Here is a 21502-nt window from a genome sequence, read left to right as displayed (position 1 = left end):
ACACATCTCGTGAGAGTGCATAATATGAGATCATTAAGAGTGCCTCATCAATTTTAATAATTTTTAAATATTGCTAAATACTTATATACTTATAGAGTACATGAATGCCACTCCGGGAAATATATAATGGGCAGGGTCTATTTTATGAAAATATTCAGTGCATAATATGAGATCATTAAGAGTGCCTCATCAATTTTAATAATTTTATGTATTGCTAAATACTTATATACTTATAGAGTACATGAATGCCACTCTGGGAAATATATAATATTTTTTTTTTTTTTTTTTTTTTTAATGCTTCTAAACACACCCCTACAGTTATTTTAACATACCAATATTTTTCCAATATTTTTTTAATTAAAATATTCAGTGCATAATATGAGATCATTAAGAGTGCTCTCATCAATTTTAATAATTTTAAGTATTGCTAAATACTTATATACTTATAGAGTACATGAATGCCACTCGGGAAATATATAATGGGCAACGGCCATACCACGCTGATATACCGGTTCTCGTCCGATCACCGAAGTCAAGCAGCGTCGGGCGTGGTTAGTACTTGGATGGGTGACCGCTTGGGAACACCACGTGCTGTTGTCTTTTTTTTTTTTTTTTTTTTTTTTTTTAATGCTTCTAAACACACCCCTACAGTTATTTTACATACCAATATTTTTCCAATATTTTTTTAATTAAAATATTCAGTGCATAATATGAGATCATTAAGAGTGCCTCATCAATTTTAATAATTTTTAAATATTGCTAAATACTTATATACTTATAGAGTACATGAATGCCACTCCGGGAAATATATAATGGGCAGGGTCTATTTTATGAAAATATTCAGTGCATAATATGAGATCATTAAGAGTGCCTCATCAATTTTAATAATTTTTAAATATTGCTAAATACTTATATACTTATAGAGTACATGAATGCCACTCCGGGAAATATATAATGGGCAGGGTCTATTTTATGAAAATATTCAGTGCATAATATGAGATCATTAAGAGTGCTCTCATCAATTTTAATAATTTTAAGTATATATACCAATATTTTTTTTTATTAAAATTAAAATATTCAAATATTCAGTGCATAATATGAGATCATTAAGAGTGCTCTCATCAATTTTAATAATTTTATGTATTGCTAAATACTTATATACTTATAGAGTACATGAATGCCACTCCGGGAAATATATAATGGGCAGGGTCTATTTTATGAAAATATTCAGTGCATAATATGAGATCATTAGAGTGCCTCATCAATTTTAATAATTTTATGTATTGCTAAATACTTATATACTTATAGAGTACATGAATGCCACTCTGGGAAATATATAATATTTTTTTTTTTTTTTTTTTTTTTTAATGCTTCTAAACACACCCCTACAGTTATTTTACATACCAATATTTTTTCAATATTTTTTTTATTAAAATATTCAGTGCATAATATGAGATCATTAAGAGTGCTCTCATCAATTTTAATAATTTTATGTATTGCTAAATACTTATATACTTATAGAGTACATGAATGCCACTCCGGGAAATATATAATGGCAACGGCCATACCACGCTGATATACCGGTTCTCGTCCGATCACCGAAGTCAAGCAGCGTCGGGCGTGGTTAGTACTTGGATGGGTGACCGCTTGGGAACACCACGTGCTGTTGTCTTTTTTTTTTTTTTTTTTTTTTTTTTTAATGCTTCTAAACACACCCCTACAGTTATTTTACATACCAATATTTTTCCAATATTTTTTTAATTAAAATATTCAGTGCATAATATGAGATCATTAAGAGTGCCTCATCAATTTTAATAATTTTTAAATATTGCTAAATACTTATATACTTATAGAGTACATGAATGCCACTCCGGGAAATATATAATGGGCAGGGTCTATTTTATGAAAATATCAGTGCATAATATGAGATCATTAAGAGTGCCTCATCAATTTTAATAATTTTTAAATATTGCTAAATACTTATATACTTATAGAGTACATGAATGCCACTCCGGGAAATATATAATGGGCAGGGTCTATTTTATGAAAATATTCAGTGCATAATATGAGATCATTAAGAGTGCCTCATCAATTTTAATAATTTTTAAATATTGCTAAATACTTATATACTTATAGAGTACATGAATGCCACTCCGGGAAATATATAATGGGCAGGGTCTATTTTATGAAAATATTCAGTGCATAATATGAGATCATTAAGAGTGCCTCATCAATTTTAATAATTTTTAAATATTGCTAAATACTTATATACTTATAGAGTACATGAATGCCACTCCGGGAAATATATAATGGGCAGGGTCTATTTTATGAAAATATTCAGTGCATAATATGAGATCATTAAGAGTGCCTCATCAATTTTAATAATTTTAAATATTGCTAAATACTTATATACTTATAGAGTACATGAATGCCACTCCGGGAAATATATAATGGGCAGGGTCTATTTTATGAAAATATTCAGTGCATAATATGAGATCATTAAGAGTGCTCTCATCAATTTTAATAATTTTATGTATTGCTAAATACTTATATACTTATAGAGTACATGAATGCCACTCCGGGAAATATATAATGGGCAGGGTCTATTTTATGAAAATATTCAGTGCATAATATGAGATCATTAAGAGTGCCTCATCAATTTTAATAATTTTTAAATATTGCTAAATACTTATATACTTATAGAGTACATGAATGCCACTCCGGGAAATATATAATGGGCAGGGTCTATTTTATGAAAATATTCAGTGCATAATATGAGATCATTAAGAGTGCCTCATCAATTTTAATAATTTTTAAATATTGCTAAATACTTATATACTTATAGAGTACATGAATGCCACTCCGGGAAATATATAATGGGCAGGGTCTATTTTATGAAAATATTCAGTGCATAATATGAGATCATTAAGAGTGCTCTCATCAATTTTAATAATTTTATGTATTGCTAAATACTTATATACTTATAGAGTACATGAATGCCACTCCGGGAAATATATAATGGGCAGGGTCTATTTTATGAAAATATTCAGTGCATAATATGAGATCATTAAGAGTGCCTCATCAATTTTAATAATTTTTAAATATTGCTAAATACTTATATACTTATAGAGTACATGAATGCCACTCCGGGAAATATATAATGGGCAGGGTCTATTTTATGAAAATATTCAGTGCATAATATGAGATCATTAAGAGTGCCTCATCAATTTTAATAATTTTTAAATATTGCTAAATACTTATATACTTATAGAGTACATGAATGCCACTCCGGGAAATATATAATGGGCAGGGTCTATTTTATGAAAATATTCAGTGCATAATATGAGATCATTAAGAGTGCTCTCATCAATTTTAATAATTTTATGTATTGCTAAATACTTATATACTTATAGAGTACATGAATGCCACTCCGGGAAATATATAATGGGCAGGGTCTATTTTATGAAAATATTCAGTGCATAATATGAGATCATTAAGAGTGCTCTCATCAATTTTAATAATTTTAAGTATATATACCAATATTTTTTTTTATTAAAATTAAAATATTCAAATATTCAGTGCATAATATGAGATCATTAAGAGTGCTCTCATCAATTTTAATAATTTTATGTATTGCTAAATACTTATATACTTATAGAGTACATGAATGCCACTCCGGGAAATATATAATGGGCAACGGCCATACCACGCTGATATACCGGTTCTCGTCCGATCACCGAAGTCAAGCAGCGTCGGGCGTGGTTAGTACTTGGATGGGTGACCGCTTGGGAACACCACGTGCTGTTGTCTTTTTTTTTTTTTTTTTTTTTTTTTTAATGCTTCTAAACACACCCCTACAGTTATTTTACATACCAATATTTTTCCAATATTTTTTTAATTAAAATATTCAGTGCATAATATGAGATCATTAAGAGTGCCTCATCAATTTTAATAATTTTTAAATATTGCTAAATACTTATATACTTATAGAGTACATGAATGCCACTCCGGGAAATATATAATGGGCAGGGTCTATTTTATGAAAATATTCAGTGCATAATATGAGATCATTAAGAGTGCCTCATCAATTTTAATAATTTTTAAATATTGCTAAATACTTATATACTTATAGAGTACATGAATGCCACTCCGGGAAATATATAATGGGCAGGGTCTATTTTATGAAAATATTCAGTGCATAATATGAGATCATTAAGAGTGCCTCATCAATTTTAATAATTTTTAAATATTGCTAAATACTTATATACTTATAGAGTACATGAATGCCACTCCGGGAAATATATAATGGGCAGGGTCTATTTTATGAAAATATTCAGTGCATAATATGAGATCATTAAGAGTGCTCTCATCAATTTTAATAATTTTATGTATTGCTAAATACTTATATACTTATAGAGTACATGAATGCCACTCCGGGAAATATATAATGGGCAGGGTCTATTTTATGAAAATATTCAGTGCATAATATGAGATCATTAAGAGTGCCTCATCAATTTTAATAATTTTTAAATATTGCTAAATACTTATATACTTATAGAGTACATGAATGCCACTCCGGGAAATATATAATGGGCAGGGTCTATTTTATGAAAATATTCAGTGCATAATATGAGATCATTAAGAGTGCCTCATCAATTTTAATAATTTTTAAATATTGCTAAATACTTATATACTTATAGAGTACATGAATGCCACTCCGGGAAATATATAATGGGCAGGGTCTATTTTATGAAAATATTCAGTGCATAATATGAGATCATTAAGAGTGCTCTCATCAATTTTAATAATTTTATGTATTGCTAAATACTTATATACTTATAGAGTACATGAATGCCACTCCGGGAAATATATAATGGGCAGGGTCTATTTTATGAAAATATTCAGTGCATAATATGAGATCATTAAGAGTGCCTCATCAATTTTAATAATTTTTAAATATTGCTAAATACTTATATACTTATAGAGTACATGAATGCCACTCCGGGAAATATATAATGGGCAGGGTCTATTTTATGAAAATATTCAGTGCATAATATGAGATCATTAAGAGTGCCTCATCAATTTTAATAATTTTTAAATATTGCTAAATACTTATATACTTATAGAGTACATGAATGCCACTCCGGGAAATATATAATGGGCAGGGTCTATTTTATGAAAATATTCAGTGCATAATATGAGATCATTAAGAGTGCCTCATCAATTTTAATAATTTTTAAATATTGCTAAATACTTATATACTTATAGAGTACATGAATGCCACTCCGGGAAATATATAATGGGCAGGGTCTATTTTATGAAAATATTCAGTGCATAATATGAGATCATTAAGAGTGCCTCATCAATTTTAATAATTTTTAAATATTGCTAAATACTTATATACTTATAGAGTACATGAATGCCACTCCGGGAAATATATAATGGGCAGGGTCTATTTTATGAAAATATTCAGTGCATAATATGAGATCATTAAGAGTGCTCTCATCAATTTTAATAATTTTATGTATTGCTAAATACTTATATACTTATAGAGTACATGAATGCCACTCCGGGAAATATATAATGGGCAGGGTCTATTTTATGAAAATATTCAGTGCATAATATGAGATCATTAAGAGTGCCTCATCAATTTTAATAATTTTTAAATATTGCTAAATACTTATATACTTATAGAGTACATGAATGCCACTCCGGGAAATATATAATGGGCAGGGTCTATTTTATGAAAATATTCAGTGCATAATATGAGATCATTAAGAGTGCCTCATCAATTTTAATAATTTTTAAATATTGCTAAATACTTATATACTTATAGAGTACATGAATGCCACTCCGGGAAATATATAATGGGCAGGGTCTATTTTATGAAAATATTCAGTGCATAATATGAGATCATTAAGAGTGCTCTCATCAATTTTAATAATTTTATGTATTGCTAAATACTTATATACTTATAGAGTACATGAATGCCACTCCGGGAAATATATAATGGGCAGGGTCTATTTTATGAAAATATTCAGTGCATAATATGAGATCATTAAGAGTGCCTCATCAATTTTAATAATTTTTAAATATTGCTAAATACTTATATACTTATAGAGTACATGAATGCCACTCCGGGAAATATATAATGGGCAGGGTCTATTTTATGAAAATATTCAGTGCATAATATGAGATCATTAAGAGTGCCTCATCAATTTTAATAATTTTTAAATATTGCTAAATACTTATATACTTATAGAGTACATGAATGCCACTCCGGGAAATATATAATGGGCAGGGTCTATTTTATGAAAATATTCAGTGCATAATATGAGATCATTAAGAGTGCTCTCATCAATTTTAATAATTTTATGTATTGCTAAATACTTATATACTTATAGAGTACATGAATGCCACTCCGGGAAATATATAATGGGCAGGGTCTATTTTATGAAAATATTCAGTGCATAATATGAGATCATTAAGAGTGCTCTCATCAATTTTAATAATTTTAAGTATATATACCAATATTTTTTTTTATTAAAATTAAAATATTCAAATATTCAGTGCATAATATGAGATCATTAAGAGTGCTCTCATCAATTTTAATAATTTTATGTATTGCTAAATACTTATATACTTATAGAGTACATGAATGCCACTCCGGGAAATATATAATGGGCAACGGCCATACCACGCTGATATACCGGTTCTCGTCCGATCACCGAAGTCAAGCAGCGTCGGGCGTGGTTAGTACTTGGATGGGTGACCGCTTGGGAACACCACGTGCTGTTGTCTTTTTTTTTTTTTTTTTTTTTTTTTTAATGCTTCTAAACACACCCCTACAGTTATTTTACATACCAATATTTTTCCAATATTTTTTTAATTAAAATATTCAGTGCATAATATGAGATCATTAAGAGTGCCTCATCAATTTTAATAATTTTTAAATATTGCTAAATACTTATATACTTATAGAGTACATGAATGCCACTCCGGGAAATATATAATGGGCAGGGTCTATTTTATGAAAATATTCAGTGCATAATATGAGATCATTAAGAGTGCCTCATCAATTTTAATAATTTTTAAATATTGCTAAATACTTATATACTTATAGAGTACATGAATGCCACTCCGGGAAATATATAATGGGCAGGGTCTATTTTATGAAAATATTCAGTGCATAATATGAGATCATTAAGAGTGCCTCATCAATTTTAATAATTTTTAAATATTGCTAAATACTTATATACTTATAGAGTACATGAATGCCACTCCGGGAAATATATAATGGGCAGGGTCTATTTTATGAAAATATTCAGTGCATAATATGAGATCATTAAGAGTGCTCTCATCAATTTTAATAATTTTATGTATTGCTAAATACTTATATACTTATAGAGTACATGAATGCCACTCCGGGAAATATATAATGGGCAGGGTCTATTTTATGAAAATATTCAGTGCATAATATGAGATCATTAAGAGTGCCTCATCAATTTTAATAATTTTTAAATATTGCTAAATACTTATATACTTATAGAGTACATGAATGCCACTCCGGGAAATATATAATGGGCAGGGTCTATTTTATGAAAATATTCAGTGCATAATATGAGATCATTAAGAGTGCCTCATCAATTTTAATAATTTTTAAATATTGCTAAATACTTATATACTTATAGAGTACATGAATGCCACTCCGGGAAATATATAATGGGCAGGGTCTATTTTATGAAAATATTCAGTGCATAATATGAGATCATTAAGAGTGCTCTCATCAATTTTAATAATTTTATGTATTGCTAAATACTTATATACTTATAGAGTACATGAATGCCACTCCGGGAAATATATAATGGGCAGGGTCTATTTTATGAAAATATTCAGTGCATAATATGAGATCATTAAGAGTGCCTCATCAATTTTAATAATTTTTAAATATTGCTAAATACTTATATACTTATAGAGTACATGAATGCCACTCCGGGAAATATATAATGGGCAGGGTCTATTTTATGAAAATATTCAGTGCATAATATGAGATCATTAAGAGTGCCTCATCAATTTTAATAATTTTTAAATATTGCTAAATACTTATATACTTATAGAGTACATGAATGCCACTCCGGGAAATATATAATGGGCAGGGTCTATTTTATGAAAATATTCAGTGCATAATATGAGATCATTAAGAGTGCTCTCATCAATTTTAATAATTTTATGTATTGCTAAATACTTATATACTTATAGAGTACATGAATGCCACTCCGGGAAATATATAATGGGCAGGGTCTATTTTATGAAAATATTCAGTGCATAATATGAGATCATTAAGAGTGCTCTCATCAATTTTAATAATTTTAAGTATATATACCAATATTTTTTTTTATTAAAATTAAAATATTCAAATATTCAGTGCATAATATGAGATCATTAAGAGTGCTCTCATCAATTTTAATAATTTTAAGTATATATACCAATATTTTTTTTTATTAAAATTAAAATATTCAGTGCATAATATGAGATCATTAAGAGTGCTCTCATCAATTTTAATAATTCTAAGTATTGCTAAATACTTATATACATATAGAGTACATGAATGCCACTCCGGGAAATATATAATGGGCAACGGCCATACCACGCTGATATACCGGTTCTCGTCCGATCACCGAAGTCAAGCAGCGTCGGGCGTGGTTAGTACTTGGATGGGTGACCGCTTGGGAACACCACGTGCTGTTGTCTTTTTTTTTTTTTTTTTTTTTTTTTTTAATGCTTCTAAACACACCCCTACAGTTATTTTACATACCAATATTTTTTCAATATTTTTTTATTATAATATTCAGTGCATAATATGAGATCATTAAGAGTGCTCTCATCAATTTTAATAATTTTAAGTATATATACCAATATTTTTTTTTATTAAAATTAAAATATTCAGTGCATAATATGAGATCATTAAGAGTGCTCTCATCAATTTTAATAATTCTAAGTATTGCTAAATACTTATATACATATAGAGTACATGAATGCCACTCCGGGAAATATATAATGGGCAACGGCCATACCACGCTGATATACCGGTTCTCGTCCGATCACCGAAGTCAAGCAGCGTCGGGCGTGGTTAGTACTTGGATGGGTGACCGCTTGGGAACACCACGTGCTGTTGTCTTTTTTTTTTTTTTTTTTTTTTTTTTTTAATGCTTCTAAACACACCCCTACAGTTATTTTACATACCAATATTTTTCCAATATTTTTTTAATTAAAATATTCAGTGCATAATATGAGATCATTAAGAGTGCCTCATCAATTTTAATAATTTTTAAATATTGCTAAATACTTATATACTTATAGAGTACATGAATGCCACTCCGGGAAATATATAATGGGCAGGGTCTATTTTATGAAAATATTCAGTGCATAATATGAGATCATTAAGAGTGCCTCATCAATTTTAATAATTTTTAAATATTGCTAAATACTTATATACTTATAGAGTACATGAATGCCACTCCGGGAAATATATAATGGGCAGGGTCTATTTTATGAAAATATTCAGTGCATAATATGAGATCATTAAGAGTGCCTCATCAATTTTAATAATTTTTAAATATTGCTAAATACTTATATACTTATAGAGTACATGAATGCCACTCCGGGAAATATATAATGGGCAGGGTCTATTTTATGAAAATATTCAGTGCATAATATGAGATCATTAAGAGTGCTCTCATCAATTTTAATAATTTTATGTATTGCTAAATACTTATATACTTATAGAGTACATGAATGCCACTCCGGGAAATATATAATAGGCAACGGCCATACCACGCTGATATACCGGTTCTCGTCCGATCACCGAAGTCAAGCAGCGTCGGGCGTGGTTAGTACTTGGATGGGTGACCGCTTGGGAACACCACGTGCTGTTGTCTTTTTTTTTTTTTTTTTTTTTTTTTAATGCTTCTAAACACACCCCTACAATATTTTTTCAATATTTTTTCAATATTTTTTTTTTATTAAAATATTCAGTGCATAATATGAGATCATTAAGAGTGCTCTCATCAATTTTAATAATTTTAAGTATATATACCAATATTTTTTTTTATTAAAATTAAAATATTCAGTGCATAATATGAGATCATTAAGAGTGCTCTCATCAATTTTAATAATTCTAAGTATTGCTAAATACTTATATACATATAGAGTACATGAATGCCACTCCGGGAAATATATAATGGGCAACGGCCATACCACGCTGATATACCGGTTCTCGTCCGATCACCGAAGTCAAGCAGCGTCGGGCGTGGTTAGTACTTGGATGGGTGACCGCTTGGGAACACCACGTGCTGTTGTCTTTTTTTTTTTTTTTTTTTTTTTTTTTAATGCTTCTAAACACACCCCTACAGTTATTTTACATACCAATATTTTTTCAATATTTTTTTATTATAATATTCAGTGCATAATATGAGATCATTAAGAGTGCTCTCATCAATTTTAATAATTTTAAGTATATATACCAATATTTTTTTTTATTAAAATTAAAATATTCAGTGCATAATATGAGATCATTAAGAGTGCTCTCATCAATTTTAATAATTCTAAGTATTGCTAAATACTTATATACATATAGAGTACATGAATGCCACTCCGGGAAATATATAATGGGCAACGGCCATACCACGCTGATATACCGGTTCTCGTCCGATCACCGAAGTCAAGCAGCGTCGGGCGTGGTTAGTACTTGGATGGGTGACCGCTTGGGAACACCACGTGCTGTTGTCTTTTTTTTTTTTTTTTTTTTTTTTTTTAATGCTTCTAAACACACCCCTACAGTTATTTTACATACCAATATTTTTTCAATATTTTTTTATTATAATATTCAGTGCATAATATGAGATCATTAAGAGTGCTCTCATCAATTTTAATAATTTTAAGTATATATACCAATATTTTTTTTTATTAAAATTAAAATATTCAGTGCATAATATGAGATCATTAAGAGTGCTCTCATCAATTTTAATAATTCTAAGTATTGCTAAATACTTATATACATATAGAGTACATGAATGCCACTCCGGGAAATATATAATGGGCAACGGCCATACCACGCTGATATACCGGTTCTCGTCCGATCACCGAAGTCAAGCAGCGTCGGGCGTGGTTAGTACTTGGATGGGTGACCGCTTGGGAACACCACGTGCTGTTGTCTTTTTTTTTTTTTTTTTTAATGCTTCTAAACACACCCCTACAGTTATTTTACATACCAATATTTTTTCAATATTTTTTTTATTAAAATATTCAGTGCATAATATGAGATCAATAAGAGTGCTCTCATCAATTTTAATAATTTTTAGTTTTTTAGTATTGCTAAATACTTATATACTTATAGAGTACATGAATGCCACTCCGGGAAATATATAATAGGCAACGGCCATACCACGCTGATATACCGGTTCTCGTCCGATCACCGAAGTCAAGCAGCGTCGGGCGTGGTTAGTACTTGGATGGGTGACCGCTTGGGAACACCACGTGCTGTTGTCTTTTATTTTTTTTTTTTTTTTTTTTTTTTAATGCTTCTAAACACACCCCTACAGTTATTTTACATACCAATATTTTTTTTATTATAATATTCAGTGCATAATATGAGATCATTAAGAGTGCTCTCATCAATTTTAATAATTTTATGTATTGCTAAATACTTATATACTTATAGAGTACATGAATGCCACTCCGGGAAATATATAATGGGCAGGGTCTATTTTATGAAAATATTCAGTGCATAATATGAGATCATTAAGAGTGCCTCATCAATTTTAATAATTTTTAAATATTGCTAAATACTTATATACTTATAGAGTACATGAATGCCACTCCGGGAAATATATAATGGGCAGGGTCTATTTTATGAAAATATTCAGTGCATAATATGAGATCATTAAGAGTGCTCTCATCAATTTTAATAATTTTATGTATTGCTAAATACTTATATACTTATAGAGTACATGAATGCCACTCCGGGAAATATATAATGGGCAGGGTCTATTTTATGAAAATATTCAGTGCATAATATGAGATCATTAAGAGTGCCTCATCAATTTTAATAATTTTTAAATATTGCTAAATACTTATATACTTATAGAGTACATGAATGCCACTCCGGGAAATATATAATGGGCAGGGTCTATTTTATGAAAATATTCAGTGCATAATATGAGATCATTAAGAGTGCCTCATCAATTTTAATAATTTTTAAATATTGCTAAATACTTATATACTTATAGAGTACATGAATGCCACTCCGGGAAATATATAATGGGCAGGGTCTATTTTATGAAAATATTCAGTGCATAATATGAGATCATTAAGAGTGCTCTCATCAATTTTAATAATTTTATGTATTGCTAAATACTTATATACTTATAGAGTACATGAATGCCACTCCGGGAAATATATAATGGGCAGGGTCTATTTTATGAAAATATTCAGTGCATAATATGAGATCATTAAGAGTGCCTCATCAATTTTAATAATTTTTAAATATTGCTAAATACTTATATACTTATAGAGTACATGAATGCCACTCCGGGAAATATATAATGGGCAGGGTCTATTTTATGAAAATATTCAGTGCATAATATGAGATCATTAAGAGTGCCTCATCAATTTTAATAATTTTTAAATATTGCTAAATACTTATATACTTATAGAGTACATGAATGCCACTCCGGGAAATATATAATGGGCAGGGTCTATTTTATGAAAATATTCAGTGCATAATATGAGATCATTAAGAGTGCTCTCATCAATTTTAATAATTTTATGTATTGCTAAATACTTATATACTTATAGAGTACATGAATGCCACTCCGGGAAATATATAATGGGCAGGGTCTATTTTATGAAAATATTCAGTGCATAATATGAGATCATTAAGAGTGCTCTCATCAATTTTAATAATTTTAAGTATATATACCAATATTTTTTTTTATTAAAATTAAAATATTCAAATATTCAGTGCATAATATGAGATCATTAAGAGTGCTCTCATCAATTTTAATAATTTTATGTATTGCTAAATACTTATATACTTATAGAGTACATGAATGCCACTCCGGGAAATATATAATGGGCAACGGCCATACCACGCTGATATACCGGTTCTCGTCCGATCACCGAAGTCAAGCAGCGTCGGGCGTGGTTAGTACTTGGATGGGTGACCGCTTGGGAACACCACGTGCTGTTGTCTTTTTTTTTTTTTTTTTTTTTTTTTTTTAATGCTTCTAAACACACCCCTACAGTTATTTTACATACCAATATTTTTCCAATATTTTTTTAATTAAAATATTCAGTGCATAATATGAGATCATTAAGAGTGCCTCATCAATTTTAATAATTTTTAAATATTGCTAAATACTTATATACTTATAGAGTACATGAATGCCACTCCGGGAAATATATAATGGGCAGGGTCTATTTTATGAAAATATTCAGTGCATAATATGAGATCATTAAGAGTGCCTCATCAATTTTAATAATTTTTAAATATTGCTAAATACTTATATACTTATAGAGTACATGAATGCCACTCCGGGAAATATATAATGGGCAGGGTCTATTTTATGAAAATATTCAGTGCATAATATGAGATCATTAAGAGTGCCTCATCAATTTTAATAATTTTTAAATATTGCTAAATACTTATATACTTATAGAGTACATGAATGCCACTCCGGGAAATATATAATGGGCAGGGTCTATTTTATGAAAATATTCAGTGCATAATATGAGATCATTAAGAGTGCTCTCATCAATTTTAATAATTTTATGTATTGCTAAATACTTATATACTTATAGAGTACATGAATGCCACTCCGGGAAATATATAATGGGCAGGGTCTATTTTATGAAAATATTCAGTGCATAATATGAGATCATTAAGAGTGCCTCATCAATTTTAATAATTTTTAAATATTGCTAAATACTTATATACTTATAGAGTACATGAATGCCACTCCGGGAAATATATAATGGGCAGGGTCTATTTTATGAAAATATTCAGTGCATAATATGAGATCATTAAGAGTGCCTCATCAATTTTAATAATTTTTAAATATTGCTAAATACTTATATACTTATAGAGTACATGAATGCCACTCCGGGAAATATATAATGGGCAGGGTCTATTTTATGAAAATATTCAGTGCATAATATGAGATCATTAAGAGTGCTCTCATCAATTTTAATAATTTTATGTATTGCTAAATACTTATATACTTATAGAGTACATGAATGCCACTCCGGGAAATATATAATGGGCAGGGTCTATTTTATGAAAATATTCAGTGCATAATATGAGATCATTAAGAGTGCCTCATCAATTTTAATAATTTTTAAATATTGCTAAATACTTATATACTTATAGAGTACATGAATGCCACTCCGGGAAATATATAATGGGCAGGGTCTATTTTATGAAAATATTCAGTGCATAATATGAGATCATTAAGAGTGCCTCATCAATTTTAATAATTTTTAAATATTGCTAAATACTTATATACTTATAGAGTACATGAATGCCACTCCGGGAAATATATAATGGGCAGGGTCTATTTTATGAAAATATTCAGTGCATAATATGAGATCATTAAGAGTGCTCTCATCAATTTTAATAATTTTATGTATTGCTAAATACTTATATACTTATAGAGTACATGAATGCCACTCCGGGAAATATATAATGGGCAGGGTCTATTTTATGAAAATATTCAGTGCATAATATGAGATCATTAAGAGTGCTCTCATCAATTTTAATAATTTTAAGTATATATACCAATATTTTTTTTTATTAAAATTAAAATATTCAAATATTCAGTGCATAATATGAGATCATTAAGAGTGCTCTCATCAATTTTAATAATTCTAAGTATTGCTAAATACTTATATACATATAGAGTACATGAATGCCACTCCGGGAAATATATAATGGGCAACGGCCATACCACGCTGATATACCGGTTCTCGTCCGATCACCGAAGTCAAGCAGCGTCGGGCGTGGTTAGTACTTGGATGGGTGACCGCTTGGGAACACCACGTGCTGTTGTCTTTTTTTTTTTTTTTTTTTTTTTTTTTTAATGCTTCTAAACACACCCCTACAGTTATTTTACATACCAATATTTTTTCAATATTTTTTTATTATAATATTCAGTGCATAATATGAGATCATTAAGAGTGCTCTCATCAATTTTAATAATTTTAAGTATATATACCAATATTTTTTTTTATTAAAATTAAAATATTCAGTGCATAATATGAGATCATTAAGAGTGCTCTCATCAATTTTAATAATTCTAAGTATTGCTAAATACTTATATACATATAGAGTACATGAATGCCACTCCGGGAAATATATAATGGGCAACGGCCATACCACGCTGATATACCGGTTCTCGTCCGATCACCGAAGTCAAGCAGCGTCGGGCGTGGTTAGTACTTGGATGGGTGACCGCTTGGGAACACCACGTGCTGTTGTCTTTTTTTTTTTTTTTTTTAATGCTTCTAAACACACCCCTACAGTTATTTTACATACCAATATTTTTTCAATATTTTTTTTATTAAAATATTCAGTGCATAATATGAGATCAATAAGAGTGCTCTCATCAATTTTAATAATTTTTAGTTTTTTAGTATTGCTAAATACTTATATACTTATAGAGTACATGAATGCCACTCCGGGAAATATATAATAGGCAACGGCCATACCACGCTGATATACCGGTTCTCGTCCGATCACCGAAGTCAAGCAGCGTCGGGCGTGGTTAGTACTTGGATGGGTGACCGCTTGGGAACACCACGTGCTGTTGTCTTTTATTTTTTTTTTTTTTTTTTTTTTTTAATGCTTCTAAACACACCCCTACAGTTATTTTACATACCAATATTTTTTTTATTATAATATTCAGTGCATAATATGAGATCATTAAGAGTGCTCTCATCAATTTTAATAATTTTATGTATTGCTAAATACTTATATACTTATAGAGTACATGAATGCCACTCCGGGAAATATATAATGGGCAGGGTCTATTTTATGAAAATATTCAGTGCATAATATGAGATCATTAAGAGTGCCTCATCAATTTTAATAATTTTTAAATATTGCTAAATACTTATATACTTATAGAGTACATGAATGCCACTCCGGGAAATATATAATGGGCAGGGTCTATTTTATGAAAATATTCAGTGCATAATATGAGATCATTAAGAGTGCTCTCATCAATTTTAATAATTTTATGTATTGCTAAATACTTATATACTTATAGAGTACATGAATGCCACTCCGGGAAATATATAATGGGCAGGGTCTATTTTATGAAAATATTCAGTGCATAATATGAGATCATTAAGAGTGCCTCATCAATTTTAATAATTTTTAAATATTGCTAAATACTTATATACTTATAGAGTACATGAATGCCACTCCGGGAAATATATAATGGGCAGGGTCTATTTTATGAAAATATTCAGTGCATAATATGAGATCATTAAGAGTGCCTCATCAATTTTAATAATTTTTAAATATTGCTAAATACTTATATACTTATAGAGTACATGAATGCCACTCCGGGAAATATATAATGGGCAGGGTCTATTTTATGAAAATATTCAGTGCATAATATGAGATCATTAAGAGTGCTCTCATCAATTTTAATAATTTTATGTATTGCTAAATACTTATATACTTATAGAGTACATGAATGCCACTCCGGGAAATATATAATGGGCAGGGTCTATTTTATGAAAATATTCAGTGCATAATATGAGATCATTAAGAGTGCCTCATCAATTTTAATAATTTTTAAATATTGCTAAATACTTATATACTTATAGAGTACATGAATGCCACTCCGGGAAATATATAATGGGCAGGGTCTATTTTATGAAAATATTCAGTGCATAATATGAGATCATTAAGAGTGCCTCATCAATTTTAATAATTTTTAAATATTGCTAAATACTTATATACTTATAGAGTACATGAATGCCACTCCGGGAAATATATAATGGGCAGGGTCTATTTTATGAAAATATTCAGTGCATAATATGAGATCATTAAGAGTGCTCTCATCAATTTTAATAATTTTATGTATTGCTAAATACTTATATACTTATAGAGTACATGAATGCCACTCCGGGAAATATATAATGGGCAGGGTCTATTTTATGAAAATATTCAGTGCATAATATGAGATCATTAAGAGTGCTCTCATCAATTTTAATAATTTTAAGTATATATACCAATATTTTTTTTTATTAAAATTAAAATATTCAAATATTCAGTGCATAATATGAGATCATTAAGAGTGCTCTCATCAATTTTAATAATTTTATGTATTGCTAAATACTTATATACTTATAGAGTACATGAATGCCACTCCGGGAAATATATAATGGGCAACGGCCATACCACGCTGATATACCGGTTCTCGTCCGATCACCGAAGTCAAGCAGCGTCGGGCGTGGTTAGTACTTGGATGGGTGACCGCTTGGGAACACCACGTGCTGTTGTCTTTTTTTTTTTTTTTTTTTTTTTTTTTTAATGCTTCTAAACACACCCCTACAGTTATTTTACATACCAATATTTTTCCAATATTTTTTTAATTAAAATATTCAGTGCATAATATGAGATCATTAAGAGTGCCTCATCAATTTTAATAATTTTTAAATATTGCTAAATACTTATATACTTATAGAGTACATGAATGCCACTCCGGGAAATATATAATGGGCAGGGTCTATTTTATGAAAATATTCAGTGCATAATATGAGATCATTAAGAGTGCCTCATCAATTTTAATAATTTTTAAATATTGCTAAATACTTATATACTTATAGAGTACATGAATGCCACTCCGGGAAATATATAATGGGCAGGGTCTATTTTATGAAAATATTCAGTGCATAATATGAGATCATTAAGAGTGCCTCATCAATTTTAATAATTTTTAAATATTGCTAAATACTTATATACTTATAGAGTACATGAATGCCACTCCGGGAAATATATAATGGGCAGGGTCTATTTTATGAAAATATTCAGTGCATAATATGAGATCATTAAGAGTGCTCTCATCAATTTTAATAATTTTATGTATTGCTAAATACTTATATACTTATAGAGTACATGAATGCCACTCCGGGAAATATATAATGGGCAGGGTCTATTTTATGAAAATATTCAGTGCATAATATGAGATCATTAAGAGTGCCTCATCAATTTTAATAATTTTTAAATATTGCTAAATACTTATATACTTATAGAGTACATGAATGCCACTCCGGGAAATATATAATGGGCAGGGTCTATTTTATGAAAATATTCAGTGCATAATATGAGATCATTAAGAGTGCCTCATCAATTTTAATAATTTTTAAATATTGCTAAATACTTATATACTTATAGAGTACATGAATGCCACTCCGGGAAATATATAATGGGCAGGGTCTATTTTATGAAAATATTCAGTGCATAATATGAGATCATTAAGAGTGCTCTCATCAATTTTAATAATTTTATGTATTGCTAAATACTTATATACTTATAGAGTACATGAATGCCACTCCGGGAAATATATAATGGGCAGGGTCTATTTTATGAAAATATTCAGTGCATAATATGAGATCATTAAGAGTGCCTCATCAATTTTAATAATTTTTAAATATTGCTAAATACTTATATACTTATAGAGTACATGAATGCCACTCCGGGAAATATATAATGGGCAGGGTCTATTTTATGAAAATATTCAGTGCATAATATGAGATCATTAAGAGTGCCTCATCAATTTTAATAATTTTTAAATATTGCTAAATACTTATATACTTATAGAGTACATGAATGCCACTCCGGGAAATATATAATGGGCAGGGTCTATTTTATGAAAATATTCAGTGCATAATATGAGATCATTAAGAGTGCTCTCATCAATTTTAATAATTTTATGTATTGCTAAATACTTATATACTTATAGAGTACATGAATGCCACTCCGGGAAATATATAATGGGCAGGGTCTATTTTATGAAAATATTCAGTGCATAATATGAGATCATTAAGAGTGCTCTCATCAATTTTAATAATTTTAAGTATATATACCAATATTTTTTTTTATTAAAATTAAAATATTCAAATATTCAGTGCATAATATGAGATCATTAAGAGTGCTCTCATCAATTTTAATAATTTTATGTATTGCTAAATACTTATATACTTATAGAGTACATGAATGCCACTCCGGGAAATATATAATGGGCAACGGCCATACCACGCTGATATACCGGTTCTCGTCCGATCACCGAAGTCAAGCAGCGTCGGGCGTGGTTAGTACTTGGATGGGTGACCGCTTGGGAACACCACGTGCTGTTGTCTTTTTTTTTTTTTTTTTTTTTTTTTTTAATGCTTCTAAACACACCCCTACAGTTATTTTACATACCAATATTTTTCCAATATTTTTTTAATTAAAATATTCAGTGCATAATATGAGATCATTAAGAGTGCCTCATCAATTTTAATAATTTTTAAATATTGCTAAATACTTATATACTTATAGAGTACATGAATGCCACTCCGGGAAATATATAATGGGCAGGGTCTATTTTATGAAAATATTCAGTGCATAATATGAGATCATTAAGAGTGCCTCATCAATTTTAATAATTTTTAAATATTGCTAAATACTTATATACTTATAGAGTACATGAATGCCACTCCGGGAAATATATAATGGGCAGGGTCTATTTTATGAAAATATTCAGTGCATAATATGAGATCATTAAGAGTGCCTCATCAATTTTAATAATTTTTAAATATTGCTAAATACTTATATACTTATAGAGTACATGAATGCCACTCCGGGAAATATATAATGGGCAGGGTCTATTTTATGAAAATATTCAGTGCATAATATGAGATCATTAAGAGTGCTCTCATCAATTTTAATAATTTTATGTATTGCTAAATACTTATATACTTATAGAGTACATGAATGCCACTCCGGGAAATATATAATGGGCAGGGTCTATTTTATGAAAATATTCAGTGCATAATATGAGATCATTAAGAGTGCCTCATCAATTTTAATAATTTTTAAATATTGCTAAATACTTATATACTTATAGAGTACATGAATGCCACTCCGGGAAATATATAATGGGCAGGGTCTATTTTATGAAAATATTCAGTGCATAATATGAGATCATTAAGAGTGCCTCATCAATTTTAATAATTTTTAAATATTGCTAAATACTTATATACTTATAGAGTACATGAATGCCACTCCGGGAAATATATAATGGGCAGGGTCTATTTTATGAAAATATTCAGTGCATAATATGAGATCATTAAGAGTGCTCTCATCAATTTTAATAATTTTATGTATTGCTAAATACTTATATACTTATAGAGTACATGAATGCCACTCCGGGAAATATATAATGGGCAGGGTCTATTTTATGAAAATATTCAGTGCATAATATGAGATCATTAAGAGTGCTCTCATCAATTTTAATAATTTTAAGTATATATACCAATATTTTTTTTTATTAAAATTAAAATATTCAAATATTCAGTGCATAATATGAGATCATTAAGAGTGCTCTCATCAATTTTAATAATTTTATGTATTGCTAAATACTTATATACTTATAGAGTACATGAATGCCACTCCGGGAAATATATAATGGGCAACGGCCATACCACGCTGATATACCGGTTCTCGTCCGATCACCGAAGTCAAGCAGCGTCGGGCGTGGTTAGTACTTGGATGGGTGACCGCTTGGGAACACCACGTGCTGTTGTCTTTTTTTTTTTTTTTTTTTTTTTTTTTAATGCTTCTAAACACACCCCTACAGTTATTTTACATACCAATATTTTTCCAATATTTTTTTAATTAAAATATTCAGTGCATAATATGAGATCATTAAGAGTGCCTCATCAATTTTAATAATTTTTAAATATTGCTAAATACTTATATACTTATAGAGTACATGAATGCCACTCCGGGAAATATATAATGGGCAGGGTCTATTTTATGAAAATATTCAGTGCATAATATGAGATCATTAAGAGTGCCTCATCAATTTTAATAATTTTTAAATATTGCTAAATACTTATATACTTATAGAGTACATGAATGCCACTCCGGGAAATATATAATGGGCAGGGTCTATTTTATGAAAATATTCAGTGCATAATATGAGATCATTAAGAGTGCCTCATCAATTTTAATAATTTTTAAATATTGCTAAATACTTATATACTTATAGAGTACATGAATGCCACTCCGGGAAATATATAATGGGCAGGGTCTATTTTATGAAAATATTCAGTGCATAATATGAGATCATTAAGAGTGCTCTCATCAATTTTAATAATTTTATGTATTGCTAAATACTTATATACTTATAGAGTACATGAATGCCACTCCGGGAAATATATAATG

General features: G+C 29.4%; 18 non-coding genes across 18 annotated transcripts; all 18 read left to right on the top strand.

Annotated features, from left to right (window-relative positions):
- Nucleotides 1–482: 482 nt before the first annotated feature.
- Nucleotides 483–600, top strand: LOC126749788 (5S ribosomal RNA). The gene has a single exon (XR_007665350.1). It is a non-coding gene; the product is annotated as a 5S ribosomal RNA (ribosomal RNA).
- Nucleotides 601–1554: 954 nt separating this feature from the next.
- Nucleotides 1555–1672, top strand: LOC126749787 (5S ribosomal RNA). The gene has a single exon (XR_007665349.1). It is a non-coding gene; the product is annotated as a 5S ribosomal RNA (ribosomal RNA).
- A 2020-nt stretch (nt 1673–3692) lies between these two features.
- On the top strand, nt 3693–3810 carry LOC126749785 (5S ribosomal RNA). Its single transcript, XR_007665347.1, has one exon. It is a non-coding gene; the product is annotated as a 5S ribosomal RNA (ribosomal RNA).
- Nucleotides 3811–6683: 2873 nt separating this feature from the next.
- On the top strand, nt 6684–6801 carry LOC126749784 (5S ribosomal RNA). Its single transcript, XR_007665346.1, has one exon. It is a non-coding gene; the product is annotated as a 5S ribosomal RNA (ribosomal RNA).
- A 1832-nt stretch (nt 6802–8633) lies between these two features.
- Nucleotides 8634–8751, top strand: LOC126749783 (5S ribosomal RNA). Its single transcript, XR_007665345.1, has one exon. It is a non-coding gene; the product is annotated as a 5S ribosomal RNA (ribosomal RNA).
- A 309-nt stretch (nt 8752–9060) lies between these two features.
- Nucleotides 9061–9178, top strand: LOC126749782 (5S ribosomal RNA). Its single transcript, XR_007665344.1, has one exon. It is a non-coding gene; the product is annotated as a 5S ribosomal RNA (ribosomal RNA).
- Nucleotides 9179–9820: 642 nt separating this feature from the next.
- Nucleotides 9821–9938, top strand: LOC126749781 (5S ribosomal RNA). Its single transcript, XR_007665343.1, has one exon. It is a non-coding gene; the product is annotated as a 5S ribosomal RNA (ribosomal RNA).
- Nucleotides 9939–10243: 305 nt separating this feature from the next.
- LOC126749780 (5S ribosomal RNA) lies at nt 10244–10361 on the top strand. Its single transcript, XR_007665342.1, has one exon. It is a non-coding gene; the product is annotated as a 5S ribosomal RNA (ribosomal RNA).
- A 309-nt stretch (nt 10362–10670) lies between these two features.
- LOC126749779 (5S ribosomal RNA) lies at nt 10671–10788 on the top strand. The gene has a single exon (XR_007665341.1). It is a non-coding gene; the product is annotated as a 5S ribosomal RNA (ribosomal RNA).
- A 309-nt stretch (nt 10789–11097) lies between these two features.
- On the top strand, nt 11098–11215 carry LOC126749778 (5S ribosomal RNA). The gene has a single exon (XR_007665340.1). It is a non-coding gene; the product is annotated as a 5S ribosomal RNA (ribosomal RNA).
- A 214-nt stretch (nt 11216–11429) lies between these two features.
- On the top strand, nt 11430–11547 carry LOC126749777 (5S ribosomal RNA). The gene has a single exon (XR_007665339.1). It is a non-coding gene; the product is annotated as a 5S ribosomal RNA (ribosomal RNA).
- Nucleotides 11548–13134: 1587 nt separating this feature from the next.
- On the top strand, nt 13135–13252 carry LOC126749776 (5S ribosomal RNA). The gene has a single exon (XR_007665338.1). It is a non-coding gene; the product is annotated as a 5S ribosomal RNA (ribosomal RNA).
- A 1739-nt stretch (nt 13253–14991) lies between these two features.
- LOC126749774 (5S ribosomal RNA) lies at nt 14992–15109 on the top strand. The gene has a single exon (XR_007665336.1). It is a non-coding gene; the product is annotated as a 5S ribosomal RNA (ribosomal RNA).
- A 310-nt stretch (nt 15110–15419) lies between these two features.
- On the top strand, nt 15420–15537 carry LOC126749773 (5S ribosomal RNA). The gene has a single exon (XR_007665335.1). It is a non-coding gene; the product is annotated as a 5S ribosomal RNA (ribosomal RNA).
- A 214-nt stretch (nt 15538–15751) lies between these two features.
- Nucleotides 15752–15869, top strand: LOC126749772 (5S ribosomal RNA). The gene has a single exon (XR_007665334.1). It is a non-coding gene; the product is annotated as a 5S ribosomal RNA (ribosomal RNA).
- Nucleotides 15870–17456: 1587 nt separating this feature from the next.
- On the top strand, nt 17457–17574 carry LOC126749771 (5S ribosomal RNA). The gene has a single exon (XR_007665333.1). It is a non-coding gene; the product is annotated as a 5S ribosomal RNA (ribosomal RNA).
- A 1739-nt stretch (nt 17575–19313) lies between these two features.
- Nucleotides 19314–19431, top strand: LOC126749770 (5S ribosomal RNA). The gene has a single exon (XR_007665332.1). It is a non-coding gene; the product is annotated as a 5S ribosomal RNA (ribosomal RNA).
- Nucleotides 19432–20743: 1312 nt separating this feature from the next.
- Nucleotides 20744–20861, top strand: LOC126749769 (5S ribosomal RNA). Its single transcript, XR_007665331.1, has one exon. It is a non-coding gene; the product is annotated as a 5S ribosomal RNA (ribosomal RNA).
- Nucleotides 20862–21502: the final 641 nt, after the last annotated feature.

The sequence above is a fragment of the Anthonomus grandis genome, unplaced genomic scaffold (genome assembly GCF_022605725.1).
Source record: "Anthonomus grandis grandis unplaced genomic scaffold, icAntGran1.3 ctg00000734.1, whole genome shotgun sequence".
Taxonomy (NCBI): Eukaryota; Metazoa; Arthropoda; class Insecta; order Coleoptera; family Curculionidae; genus Anthonomus; species Anthonomus grandis.
Note: the sequence above shows the minus strand (reverse complement) of the source record. Positions and strands in the feature narration are given on the sequence as shown.